This window comes from Acomys minous (genome assembly GCF_964271855.1).
Source record: "Acomys minous genome assembly, chromosome: 19".
NCBI classification, from domain to species: Eukaryota; Metazoa; Chordata; class Mammalia; order Rodentia; family Muridae; genus Acomys; species Acomys minous.
The window spans coordinates 44917958-44933457 of record NC_140499.1 but is presented as its reverse complement, the minus strand read 5'-3'; positions in this window follow the sequence as shown (position 1 = coordinate 44933457).

The following is a 15500-nucleotide window of genomic DNA, read 5'->3' as shown; positions in this document are numbered from 1 at the left end:
GTTCCCAGATGGCTCACCACTCCATTTTCCATCCACTCCAGATGGGATGCTAACAGACGAGCCAGGACGCACATGCGTGTTCTCCGATATGAGACTTTAAAAATAACAATAGAGACAAGTAGTAGGAGAACTGAAACAAGGATTGAAAAAAATAACCTACTATGAGCTGGGCGTGGTGGCACACACCTTCAATCCCAGTACTCAGGGAGGCAGAAGCAGGTGGATTGTTGTGAGTTCCAGGCCAGTCTGGTCTACAAAGCAAGTCCAGGACAGGCGAGGCTACACAGAGAAACCCTGTCTTGAAAAAAAACAAAATAATGATAATAACCTGCTATGTTATTATTATTAACACATAGCTTCCATACCATCATTCCAACCAGTTCCCAAAATATCCAAAATCTCTATGCCAGGCAGATGGCATGCAAGCAACTCTCCATCACAGATGAGGAAACAGGCACCGAGAAGTTACATTCCTTGTCCAAAGTCATAAAACCAGTAAGATTTGGGTGTAGGGTTCAGATGCAGTTCTGTTTAATTTCAAAACCTAAATTCATTTCCACAAACCATGTGGAATTTTCAGAGATATGCTAAAGAACAGCAAATGCAAGGTTAGCTCGGTGGAGTAGAGCTGTGGAGGAGACAGACATGAGTCAACGCAAACAAGAAGAGATGATGCTTTATTTTTCAAAACTGTATAAAAATCCAAAACTGCTCCCTTTCCTTCTGGTTGTCTCTTCTTCTGTATTCATTGACTCAACTATTATTGGGTGACATCAGTAAAGTCACAAGAAATGAGGAATTATTTTTAATGACACCATATGTAAGTCATGGCCCTGTCCTCAGGGAGTTATGTTTACCAAGAAGAGATGAAAGACAACAAAAGTAAAGAAAACATGAAAGGCAGCGAGTTCATCAGGAGCATCATTCTGAATGCATGCACGCTCCTACTCACACCTTCCGCCCACGAGATGAGCATCCACACATGACTGGCATCTATCAGCCAGCTACACCCACCTCTAGCGTCGTAAACCATGGGTCAGTGGACCTATATGAAGCCACAGGTGATGAACATCATTTAAAAAATTTTGCTAACAGTAAGAAGTTTTTGAACACATAAGAACCAAAATTTAATTCAAAATCCATCTCTCAAAGCATCTGAAGTGCTTCTAGCCGTGCTCATCTGTGTTGTGTCACATGACTTCACTGAAGCCTTGGCTCTAACCACACAAAACGTAAACGTCGCACTGGCGTTGCCCTCACACCACACAAAGCCAACTGAAACTGCCTGAGACAGGTCAGCTCAGGTTCCAGGCTCCTGTGTGTTATGAACTTCAGTGTTTTACTGTTTTACTGTGCACACTGCACTTACAGAAACATAATAGCTCAATTATGGAAAACAAAGACAATTGTCTCCTACTTTCATGTTAATCATCTAATTAGTGTGTCTTTGGATTCTATTGTGTTAGGATGCTTGATTTTTTTAATGCTATTTGAGTTGCTGTCATGGGTTTCCTTCTTTTTTTTTTTTTTATTTTTAATCAACAAAATTTGGCTTGGTGGTAGGACAAAATTTTTACCAATTTCTATATTGGCCCTAAACATACTTCTTCCTTTTTGTACTTTTTATTTAAATTAAACAGCATTATTAGCACTGACAATTACAATATTGGACTGTTGCTCAACTCAGACAAATGTTTCAGATGCTCTACATCCAGCAATACTAAATATTCAGCCATGTTTTAATTCGCAATACTTATATAAACACAAACATGCTCTGTTCATTGGCATGCTCACTTGGTTTTGTCTCTTATAAATGTTTAAAGCCAAGTATGAGACAAATAGTTAGTTTAAAATAAATTTATTATGGTTTATTATTATCAGTAGATGTTTGATCTGGGTACCTATTATATATACCTATTTGTTAAGTATGCATGAAAAAACTTTAAGGCAAAAAGAGTCAGAAATGGAAAAAGTTTAAGAAGCCTCTGTATTTAGTAAGATTTTTTTCAAGATGGTGTGTGTGTGTGTGTGTGTGTGTGTGTGTGTGTGTGTGTGTGTGTAATATCTCTGGCTGTCCTGGAAGTCACTTTGTAGACCAGGCTGGCCTCCAACTAACAGAATTTCAAATGTCCTTGCTGGCATTGAAGGTGTGCATCACTACTCTGGGTTTAACAACCAGATATTACTGACTATAAAATAACTAAACTTCTACTGTTTGTACAATTGCATTCTATAAAGTGATCCTGTGTTCAACCACCATTTATTTAAACACCTAAAAATTCTCATGAACTCAGGTAATGAATTTTATTCCTTCTCAAGTCTCTGATGGGGTTGAAGACCAGATAGTTTAGTTTTACAATTAAGCTTAGTTGTTTAGGGGTTAAGATTTTTTAGGTGTAGATAGATATTTTAGGCTGATAATGACAAGACATGATGGAGATTGATTTACATTCAGAAATTTAGATGCATCAACATAGGAAAGATGTTTTCTTCAAGGCTGACAAATACAAACAGCCAAAACACTAAGAATGTAACATTTAAATAATTTCTGATTGTGTCATGGTTCTTCTTGCTGTAGGTAGATAGATGATAGATAGATAGATAGATAGATAGATAGATAGATAGATAGATAGATATGTGTGTGTGTGTGTGTGTGTAGTAGTAGTAGTAGTAGTAGTAGTAGTAGTAGTAGTAGTAGTAGTAGTAATATAAATGTATAGGTAAAAAATAAAAATAAATAAATAAATAAACCAGAAACATTTTCTCATGATAATTCCTCAAACATAGAAATTTTATACCTCATCTTCACATCCTGAAAATACAAGAGCCTGGCGGGACTGAAGAGCTTGCCTCTGCCTTGAGAAGTGAAAGGAAAAAGAAAGCATTGTAAGCTGTGTGAGCCCCTCGGGAGAAACGGGATGGCTTGGGGCTTCTCCTGCAGATGCTATCAGGCTTCTGTGATTCCTCTTTCAAATAATTAATCAACAGTGATGTGAGCAGCTGCCACGAAGATCATTAAATCATTAACCTCACATCCACTGCAGGCATGTGCACCCTAAGAGAGTAGGCCCCGCAAGAACATACGCCACTGGAAGGGAAATGGGAAGGAGTAATTGCAACTTTTCTTTTTTTCTTTTCTTTAGTGTGTGCGTGCGTGCGTGCGTGCGTGCGTGCGTGCGTGCGTGCGTGCGTGCGTGCGTGCGTGCGTGCGTATACACTTACGCATATGTGCCACAAAGGCCCGAAGAGGGCATCAGATTCCCAGGAGCCACAGTCTGCAGTTGCAGGCTGTCTTGAGCCACCCCTGTGGGATACTAGGAACTGAACTCAGAGAAGAAAGCACTGCTGAGCCATCTCTCCCGGCCCTGCCACATTCATCTCCTCCCTCCTAAGAGCTCTGGCCATCACACAGCCCTCGTTCCTTCTTGGGGTGCCTGGTGTTGTGCTCTCTGGTCTTTGAAAATATAAGAGATAGTTTCTGATAACGCTGTTTCCTCTTGCCTCAATTCTTTTAGCACAGGAGGGCTTTTAGTTCTCAGATCTCGAGTTTATGCTCAAATGCACGATGTCTCAAACGGAAGAGGAAAGACTGTGAGCACAGATTTCTGTTTCCTGATTTATCTTTTTAAGGGCAATTACAGAGTGATTGTAATCATCTCTGACAGGCTCTACACACCCCTTTGTGTTGATAGAGGCAGCAAAAACCCTGTAATTTCTATTGTCCAGTGGGAGCCTGCTTCTCCCAGTGTCTAAATAAATGAATCCATTATAAGTTTATTAAGCACATTGAGTGTAGCACTACATTATACCAAGTTAAATGTTTCTTGTGTCTTATAAGTATGCAGGAAAATGGAAACATATTCTCAGCATTTTTCTGTCAGATGGGAAGAGGTTGGCTTGGGTTCTGAACATGATGTCACACGGAGTCCAGCTGCAGCTGTGGCTACCTCTTTCCCTCTCTGCATGCTGCTTTTTTTTTTTTTTTTTGGTTCCTCCTCTTCTATCCCTACCCTGCTTTGAATCAAAGTAGACATTCTGAACCAGAATAGTATGAGTGGCAGTCAAGACACACAAACTAGGACCATGCAGAGAAAGAGCTGCCAAGCTAGAGGAGGACCAAGAGGTGACTGATAAAGAAACAAAAGTCACCTGTACACGAATAAAAAAAAATGCAGAATAAATTTAGTCAGAAAAAATAAGCCCTGGCCCCATATCTCCAAAACTGAATAAATAAATAAATAAATAGATAGATAGATAGATAGATAGATAAATAAGGACTTTACCAGAGAAAAACTTTTCAAGGGACGGAACTAATTTATTATTAGTTGATTTCATGTGTTTTCACTCACAATGATTCAGGCCATGTCTGCCAGAGCAGTTTTATTTTCCATTTGTTCAACAAAAAGGAGCTTGGGGAAAGGGACAGTATGAACTTGTGATTGCACAGCTAGATAACGAACTGAAGCAAAGCCGCCGGCAGATAATTCCCTGGTTGTAAAAGCTCAGGGTGAGGGTGGAAGGTACGTGGGAACTCTTTGTTCTGGCTGCTTCTTCCGTAGACTTGTGGCTGTTCTAAAACACCAAGCGCGCTGATTCCAAATAGACAAAGTGACAGAAGGAGGACACACCAGCTGCCTTGCTCCTTTCTTTGTCCATCAGACGATCCGAGTATCCGTCAGTAGTCTGTCAACGTTGTTACTGCACACCTAAACTTAACATACACAATCTATTTTTTTTACCGGGGTTTGGCGTATCAAGAGAAAACCCATGGTAATCTAAGACAGGGGACTGCATGAGAAACTGTCTGAATGAAGTCAGTTACATTGAGTCTTTTCTGTGTGTTTGATCAGGGAATAGCTGAACACCCGTTAAGTAAGGGGAGCCTGGCCTTGTATGAGCAGACAGCTTCCCTTTCTGGAAACCAGATCAAATGCCGGCTGTGCGATGCTCCTCACTGGGGGGTGGGAGGGCGCTATGGGAAAGGCTGAAGGCTCGCTAACGGGGACCTCTGTGACACTTAGGGATGTAGAAGCTAGAAAATGTTAGGGCTGTCTTTGAAGCAGAAGATGGTGCTGGGACATGGGGGTAGAGGGTTGGGATTTTGACCACTAGCATCTTGCTAGCCTAGGTTCTGAGTGTGAGAAAACCCTGTGTTGATTTCTTTTATACTTTTATACACTTATCACAGGCCCGTGTGTAAGTAACTCAAATGTGAAGTATAGCTACTAAAGAGAAACGGCATGCAATAAATGGATTGTCCCACAAATATTCCAGTTACCAAACTTACATTTACCAGAGCCCATACCTTCTTCTTTTTTTTTTTTTTTTTTTTTTTTAGTTCGGAGTGATTTAAAACTATTCCATTCCTCAGAAACATAAACGTTAGGCTCGTCAGAAACTTAAGAATGGCAAGAGAGTAAAAGATTATATGAGTATGTGCAATATGTAAATATATATATATATATATATATATATATATATATATATATATATATATATATACATAGCCCAAACTTGCCTCCTTTCTTACCCATTGGAATCTGGTGGTCACTTCAAGGCCATTTACTAAGATGGGAGGAGGCAAGTAAAATGAATGAGCAGTTGAGCTGTTCATTTAGGCCTGTAAGCAGCAGACTGAATCTTCCTGTCTCTGGGTCTCAAAATGCTCCTTAGATGCCTTTAGTAGTCACTGCGACTCATAAGGCTATTTATCTTCCTGACCTGTGTCATGAAGGCGGAAATTGCGGAAGACCCACACAGCAATCCTCTGCTCCTTCCCAGCACACTCACCCTCACACTTGCCCCTTTTACTCTTCCCCTGGCTGGCATTTGTAAAAACTCATAGTGAATGTGGACTTTTTTAATAATTTATTTTTATTTTATGTGCAGTGTGATGCTTTGCGTGCGTGTATGTCTGTGCGATGGAGTTGCTGATGGTTGTGAGCTGCCGTGTGGGTGCTGGGAATTGAACGCAGGTACTCTAGAAGAGCAGTCAGTGCTCTTAAGCACTGAGCCATCTCTCCAGCCCTGTAAATATACATTCTTAATGACCCCTGAGCCTGGGTCACCACCTGTCTCGTGAACCTGCCATTCATTCCCATCCTCCAAGTCTGAGTGACTTATTAAAAACAAAGAGGCGGAACTAGATGAGCTAGCACGGTGCCTTTTCTAAACCCGAATAATTAAGATACCTTTCCCAGTAAATCCTGCCTCATTTCACTTGGTGTTGGGGACGTAAATACTCTACAACTTCCTTTTGTCACTTCACTCAAGGCCTGTTCCAGGACCTCAGAGTCAACTCACGAGAAACTGTGCTTGTGGCACTGGCTTGAGGAGCCTTTTAGAGGCCAAGCATTCTCCTGAAAGAAGTGGAGAATCTCAGCCTAGCAAATACCTGATAAGTATCAGATTTGGTATCAGCCCAGAGGCGAACAGAAGGGAGCCTGTCCCTGAAAAGCTACCAAGAGGCTAATGCATCACATGAAAAACAGCATCTCTTCCCCTTCAGGACAGCCGTGCTATTTAATACCCCCAAAGACCAAGGACAAAGAATGGCATTGTATAAGCACTGTAACTCAAGCAATTAGCCAGGTAATGGTCTGTGGGGTTCATTATAGCAGAATGTCAATTAAAACACTTGGAAGGAGATTATGCCCAGCGCTTAGACTTCAAATCTTATAAGCTACCCTAGTAGGACTAAATTATAATAAATGTCATATCACTACAATAGGTAAATGAAAATAAAGTTTCTTCTCTAATATGGACCTCTGCCTAATGTCTCATAAATCCCACAAATTGAGACGAACAGCCAACTGTCTGGGCTTTATTTCACAGTAAAGAAAATGGGATAAATTGTGTTGAGCATAATCCTCTCTCCCTATGGCCTAATTAATTAATACCTGAATATTTCTAGCTAATTGTTTTTTTAAACATTCTAAAATATACATGTTGGCTTTTATCTTGGACTTTTGTCAATATACTTGAAAAATAAGGGAAAATAATGGATAAGATATGAATTTCAGAAGAAAAAGATGTTTCTTAGAAAAGCTTTTAGACATGGGACTTTCTGCTAACAACTTTCCATATTATACTCATGGGCACAGAGTGGTCCTTTGTTAGTGCAGACCCTATTAGAAAAACTCCTTTGTCAAACTATAAAAGAAGTGACAGTATCCTATATGAACTTTCAAACTGTGAAGAGATGTGAGCATCCAAAGAAAAGAGCCTAACAATCTTCTCTGAATAATGGATAATAGAAAGAACATGATATATAAAAAATTGGTTTCTGTCTTAACAATACTCAAGTAAAGTTACATCACAGTTAATTTCCCACTAATTCTATCATAGATAACAATGCATAGTACGGTTTTGGAATTATTCATACTTTTTTCTATACAACACCACAAGCATAACATATTTTAAAGCAAAATATATCCCTCATCAGATAGTTGTTATGAAGGAAACCAAACATTTAGCACAACTACATATTGATCTATGTCACTGTAAATGAAGCTGATCTAAACTATTATGACTTAACAAAAGTTGCTTCTTAAGATCTTCACTGCACATCATCTCCAAAGGTGAATTAATCACTGCATGCTATCAAGGCCATATGGTTGCACTGTTCTTCCTTTAGAATTTTCCTTGTCTACTTTCCTTTCAGACATTTACAGACTCAGTAACTTAGAAGTAAGGAATAATTCTATACTCTAATGCTCAGACTTCTGCATTTCAAAAATCAATACAAAAAAAGCAGACTTAAAACCAGAGAGGGAAAAGTACCTTTTACTAATTGCATACTTTTGCCATTTCTATTCATATCTCTATTTCCTTGAGGCAAATAATATTAATGGAAACTTTCTAGGCCTGAGATCTTATTGCAGCGGGCCTGATAAAAGATAAAATAAATCGATATTTGTAATCATCCCATACCTTATGGTTGTTCCCTTACCGGACAATCCTTCTCCTCGGCAGCACACCGACAATTTTGATTTCATTTGTCATTAGACAGGGGTCTGTGTTCTTTCTTCCAAGGTTTTGCCCTTACCCAATGAGAGCTGAGTGCCTGGGTAATAAGGGGAGTGGTGACTTCCCCTGAATCTAAAGAAAGCCTTGGAAATCTGATCGAACCCAAATGTCTTGAGAATCCTGGAGTCTTAGCCTTGACTTTGTGGGCCGTTCTTCTTGACTTATTACATAAGTGATCTTTCACCCAAGAAACTCTGTTTTACATAAAGCACGTTTGCTGTGTGTTACAATGTGCTGTTAGGTTACTTGTGTGGCACATGGGTACCCTTCTCCACTGTCCATGTAGCAGACACTCACATACCTGCAGGTGCTCACCCTCCTCCTCTCTTCTGGGTAAGCCTATCACCCACTGAGAGTCAGCAATTCTTAGCCAATTTCATACATGTATATAATTATATTCCGGTCACACCCTTCCCTCTGCCTTCTCTTCTCCCCCATCCCGTCCCCAGCCAGCCACCCACTCCTCCCATCAAGTCACCAGCTAACTCTTAGGTCTTTTTGGTTTTGCTTTTGCTTTAAGGTTCACCCTGGGCTCAGGAGGCAGGGCTGCCCTCATGGGCATCAGCGTGGAGTTATTCACTGTAGCATGAGTGACTCAGCTGTGGCTACCTCATTAAAATCAATACCTACTTCTCCCTCAGAAGACTGAGACTTCTAGTAGCTTCCGGGAATGGTGCTGGGCCTGATATGTGCCTCCCTAATCTCTGACTGAATGTTTACTGGCTTAGTGTTGTGCAGACCTTATGCCAGCAACTGCAGCTTCTTTAGCTATGTCATGCCCATAACATAGTGTTCAATAACCCTTCTCCCCACTGTCCAGCTCTCACTTTCTTTCTATTTCTTCTACCACTTCCTCTTCTACAGTGTCCCCTGAGACTTGGAGGGGTCATGGGAGTGTGGCATTTGACGTTGAGTGCTCGAAAGTCATTTGTTTTTAGTACTTGGATAAGCCTCTGCATTAACTGCCATTACCGTATAGGGGAGCCTCTTTGGTAAAGGCTGAGGACAACTCTAACCTGTGGGTATGAGCATAAATATTTGCATGTTGACAGCATGTCAGTTTAGCAAAACAAATGTAGTAGGTTCATCTGGCACCTATGACCTCCCCAGCCCATGGGACTTCAACCAGAATCCCAGTACTAGGCATAAATCTTCTCCTTTCTGTGGAGGAAATCAGCCAATCAAAAAATCACTTGGCTTTCCTTATTATAGTTGTGTCACTTTTGTGCCACTTCTTGCCTGGCAGGTTAGTACCGTAGCACACAAGGTCTAACGTTGAGGAAAATCATTGCTAACTTTTCTCCCCAGCTGCCTGCAGCAACTGCTGCCACTCTGCAAGCTATCCAGCATAAAGGAATCTTCCAGTATGGTTCCAGTGTGATCTCGCTGTGTTCTGCAATCAAGGTGTGTGTTATCTTCACCAATGGAGTCTTGTCACCTGGTTCTAGTGGTCAACCAGGGACAACGGTTGCAACCTGTATAGTCAGGGACATGGGGTTTTGGTGTCTTTCTTGGCCAAATTCATGTCTGTGTTCATTTGTTAGTGTTTATGGAGCCTCCCAAGCAACAGAGCCTGTCCTAGTGCTGGTCACAGAAAGAAAATCTGCATAGTTTCTATTTCCATGGAGTTTATAACTTCATAAGAAGTACAAACAAAAATTTAAAAAGAAATAGGAAGTGGTGAAGATAAGATACTGAGAGACTACGAAGTATCATGTACAGGCTAACATAAAGTGACTAGAGAATGAATAAAATAAAATAAAGTGAATAGGCATTTGTAGATTGGGTGCTCAGGTGGAGCCTTTTTTAAAAAGTTCACCCTTAAACTGTCTAAATATCAAAGAATCACAGTGGGGGGGAAAAACTGATGAAAAGATAATGATTGTGAAGACCCTAAGATGACAATAAACACTGGTGGATCAAAGCTGAGATGCCAGTAAAAAGTAAGCCCCAGACCATTAAAATGATATATGATGGGATATTGACACATGTAGTATTTGAACAGAAGAAGAAGGTGAGACAGTCATCAAAACACACAAATGGAGGCTGCAAAGCATCGACAGAATGATGACCCGTCCAGGCAGTCCCAAGGAGCCTGAGCCAATGGGACTTATGGTCCTACTGGGTAAGTGGACTCCTGATTATGAGATGGATGCTGCCAGCTAGTTTAACCGGACGGCATGTTCCATTTGCTTTGTGTAGATTCCCTCCTTCTTATTCTCTACTCAAGAACATTGTCCAATTACGTCCTTTGAGAAATTGTGCCTGTTAAGACTTCCACTAATGTGATAGACTGATTACTCGCATTGAGCTACGAAGTGTGTTTCTAATTATCATTTGGTTTCCCTGACAGCTTATCCACTTGGAGGGAATTCTGTGCCTATGCTGGTCAAAGTGCAGCACTCCATTTGGTTGTACTACAATAATGAGTGCTGTGAAAGCTAGCTGTCCCCTCCCTGTGTTACTGTTTCTGCAGAGTTAGAGCACCAACACCTAAACGGATAAGCTCAGGATTAACCAAGCTACCTAGAATGTCCTCCCAGTCCAGCTGGCTTCTTGTTTCCCTTTTGTACTCACTGCCTCCTGGTGCTGAAGGTAGGGACAATGCTACTGCAACTTCAGTTAAAATGCCTTATCAGGTGCCTGGGGACAAGCAATCAGGTCCAAGATTTCCACCACTGAGTCTGAGACTCTTGACAGACAAATGTCAATTTCTTCACCTATATGTGGAGTGGATTTGAGATACGTCTTTTCTCATTTTTAAGCATACAGGTACTATAAAGTTATATTTTCTCTGTAAACACATAAAATATTACAGGAGTGTCTCAATCACTGTTTCCTTCCAACCCCTTTTCATGTATTTAGACCATGTCTACATACCTACATCTACCTATTAAAAGTACATACTATGACTACCCTGTGTTTAATAAAAAAAAATTCATTGGCCTTCCTGTTCTGTAATTTGCTTTCACTAAGCTACATGTCTTAGAGACTTTTCCACAACAGGATATTAAGCCTTAGAAAATGTGAATAGACCATCTGCCTTTGTTTCTTTAATTGTTGCATAGAATTTTATTAAATGAAGGTGTTATACTTTTATTGGCTGTCTATCAAGTGAGGGCCATTTAGACTCTTACCAGTTTTTAAGCTCTGTAAAATGTTGACGTGACTATTTTCCTGCACTCCTTGTTGTGCATACAAACAGCCTCTCTGGAACAGCTTTGAGCTATCTGGTTAAGCTCACGTGTAACCCTATAGTGAGATCTCTTAAATCAGAACCTCAGGTGTGTCTGCTTTGAGGGACAAGGGGCTGGAGAGATGATCCAGCAGCTAAGAGTACTCATTGCTTTTACAGAAGTCTTGGGTTGGTTCCCAGCACCCACATGTGAAAATACAACTCTTTGTAATTCTGGGGGGTGAAGGGGTTATTTTGAATTGTTGTTGGTTGCTTGGTTGGTTGGTTGGTTGATTTGTTTTATTTTGTTGTTGCCTCCTGGCAGATTAGACACACAAGTGGTACACATGTATACATGCAAACAAACACTCCCACACCTAGAATAAAAATAAATAAATCTTTTCTTTTAAAGAAAGAACAGAAGACTAAAGGAAAAGGCAGGCTTCATTGGCCTCAACTTGGGATCTGAGGCGGAACCCACAGATGTGGCTGCTCAAAGCCCCTATGGTGTTTTCCAGACTTAAGGTTGTAGAACCAGTGTACTGGGTGGCTGGCTCTAGGGCGACTTCATCTCCTAGGGATATACTAACGTGCAAGACACTGCCCCGAGGGAGACCTTGCACACATCACCTATGGAACTGATGTTTTCATAGCACAGAACCAGAAGCAGAGCAGCGCTGCCATCCAGCCTGAACTCCAACCAAACCTGTACTTCTCCAGACACTCCAGGCCAGCCCTCACTCCCAGGAGACTCCTCCATCAGCCTGACACCCCACCCTTGTCACCCTCATCAGCTCTCTGCTGGTACCTGCCCCTGCTGAGCTGTCTCACTGGTGCTTTGCTGCACCCCTGCTGGAGAGAAATTGACCAGCTGCCCTGGCAATTCTTTGTGTTCCTGTATCTGCCCGAAACTGCCTTAGCAAAGGTCTGGAGTCCATTGCAGACTTGAAAGGCAACATGAGACTCTTAAAAATAAACATGTTAATAACCTTCATTCTACGAACAGAGGCCTAGTTAATGAAACTTTGTGAGGCAAGTGCCGTCATCCCCATTTTATGAGGTAGCAGAACACAGGCGTGGTTTGTTTGCCTTTTGCATTTTTTTTCCCTCAAGCTAGCTGGCCAGGGAGGGTTCGATCCAGCATCTAGCACTCAAACTCAGATAAGGCTGGATGCACAGCTGGGCTCGCATGGCTTACTTCTGTTTTCCCGCGTGTCTGGGGGCTTTTCACTCTTTCTTTCGCTCCGAGTATTTACTTTCTGGGTATGTACTTTTCGCTGATGTACAAGTAACAACCTTGAGCAGACGTTTAAAGGTGTGTGGCCCGCAGAAATCTTCATCAATTCACTTGAGAGTGCTCAGCCAGTGCCACGCGCAGTGCTGAGTCACATTAGGAATTCATGCCAGCCTGTAATTCTTTACACGCTCTGGCATGCTGGCGCTGGATGGATTTATGTACCCCACTAAACTTAGAGAGCTTAGAACACCTCATTGCCTGAGCCCTTGGTAATGCTGATAAAATATATGTGGCTATACTTATAAATCATTATCTTTACTTCCATTTAATGAAATTGAAAATAAGAAGTCCAAGAAGTTGGTGGGCTATTTCGACTCACTGCACTGGCGGCGGCGCTTGCGTTTTACATACTGTATCTTCATATTGTGATCACCACGGGCAAAACAGATTGCCTTGTTTAGGTAATCTTTATGTATTTTTTTAAGGTGAAAAATTTAACCCTTATAAGCCTGTTCCCAATTTAGCTGGATGAAGAATATCCTAGCCGGGCGAGGTGGCACACACTTTTGATCCTAGCACTCCGGAGGCAGAGGCAGGTGGATCTCTGTGAGTTTGAGCCAGCCTGGTCTACAGAGCGACCTCCAGGACAGCCTAGACTATTGTACAGAGAAAGCCTGTCTTGAAAAAAAAAAAAAAAGAAAATTGAGGAAGGGGAGAGAGAAGGGGAGAATGATATTGGCTGTGTCCCCAACAGTTCATACACAGGAAGCTTCATTCCCAATGCCGCTGTCCTTGGAAAGAGTTTCTAGACATACATATAACATACACATTTATGTTGTGTGTTGACCTTGTACACCATCTTATGTTCCTCTTCAGGAGAGCATTTGTACTCTGTTCAGTATAATTAGAAGGAAACAATGCCGACCTCTTTCAGAAATAGCTACATCCCCAAGCAGATCATATTCCTAACCCTGAACCAAAGGAGCTTGTGTGCTTTCTTTCCTTCTGGGCGACTCAGTCCTGCAGGGCTGCCGTCCAGACAGTCTATCGGCTCTTATTGGCTTTATCTTTCCGTGACCTCTTCCCCGCCGGATACGCATCTCATGTAACAGCTGTGCACGCTTGACCCTGACTGCTTTGATCAAACTCAAAAGAGAAAGGAATTAGAGGAGAAACTGTCCTTGCTCCGTGTAGAACAGGAGGGCTTTTGTTCTCAACAACGTGATTTTCTGTCGCAATTCCCTGTCTGAAAGTTGGTAACTGGAGTTCTGAAACTGTTTGAAATTAATTTTACTCTGGATCAGATTTTAATTGCTGTGAAATTGTTTTATTCTCACGCTTATTACAAATCTTATTGTAGAAATACTCATTTGTTTCCCATTCTGAGAAACCTGTAAGGCATAGGGTGGAAAATTTAAATGGCAAAGAGCTTCCTTCTCATACTTTACAGCTGAGTGTGTAAATAAAGTCAGCATGCAGCAACTAGCCACTTCCTGTGTACCTGTTAATCATCCAAGCTGACCACCCAAGGGAGAGAGATTGTCCTTTTGGTTGCTTCCGGCCTTTTCTTAAAACCATTTAGCTCTATTCCCATTGATCCAAGCAATAAGAGAGCCAATGTTCCTTGAATCACTTATATTTGGAAATGCTTTTTGCTTCCTGAAAATATTCAACTTTTATAACAGTGAGGGTTTTATTTTCAATAAAGTGGAGTTCCAGAATATAGGCAAATCTCCCACCAGGGACCTTTGAAATATTACAATACAGCAGCAACTCGATTTAAACACTAAAAATAGTTCCTTTTATGCCATACATTCTTCTGGAGTCTGATAGAGTTACACATCCTTCTATAAAATCAATTAATATTTGCTAATGTGCATCCATCACTAATATACATTAATATCTAAAAGTGTAAAATATATTGTAAGGTCTTAATTAAATCTGGAGGGTTTTTCAGTTATTCAAATTCAACCAGAGTCTGACATTCTAAGTATGGAAATCATCCTACGTTGCTATATTACAATCTGGCTCAAAAAAAAAAAAACTGTACTTGGGCTGGAGAGATGATTCAGAGGTCAAGAGCATCTCTCCCAGAAGATTAGAATCCAGTCCCCAGCACCCACATTAAGGAATCCACAAGCTCTTAGAACTCCAGCTCCAGGAGATCTGACAGCCTCTTCTGGCTTCCAAGGGCATCTGTATGTATATGGCCTACACTCATAAAGATAAAATAAATCTTTAAAATAACATGAAATGTATGTATAGACTGATTTGGTTTGGGGGTGTTTTTAGTTTTTTGTTTGCTTGTTTGTTTGTTTCTGATTCTGGGTACCCTTAAGTAATCACTTAAGCGTTGCTTGCTTTTACCTCTCTCTCCTCAGACCCACCCTCTAAGTGCATCAGACCAAGTGCCTACACAGGCTCTGGGTCCACCCACTGTGCTCCATCCCTTCCCAGGTCTCTCCCTTCGCTTCTCCAGAAATAGAAGCACACACAAACACATGCAACCCCAAATACAAACATGCACATACATAATTCATGTACATAATTTATGCACACATGCGTCCGTGTGTGTGTGTGTGTGTGTGTGTGTGTGTGTGTGTGTGTGTCTGTGATCTTTATGTGTTTTTCTTTCTTGCTCGCGCTATAACACCGCAATAAAGGTCTTTGCCAGATGTGAACCCCTGGACATTGAACTTCCAGAACAGTGAGAAAGATGACTGAGTGTCTTTGGTTTATAATTTACACAGCCTGTGCTATTCTGTTATAACAATCCACAGGCTAAGGCAGGAAACGGGTGCCAAGAAGTGGGGCTGCTGCTATAGCAAATACACAAGAATGTGAAGGCGACATTGGGAATTGGCCATGAGTAGAGCCCAAAAATAATTAGTGATGGAAAAAAAATAAAGAAAAGAAATGTAGTTTTTTTTTTTTTTTTTAGAAAGGATGGTTAAGGACAATTCTCATAAGGACACCAAGGTACAGAACTTCAGGAAAAATGTGAAGAATTTTAATTTTTAAGTGGCTATGACAAGAAAATACAGGTATGGAAAGACAGGT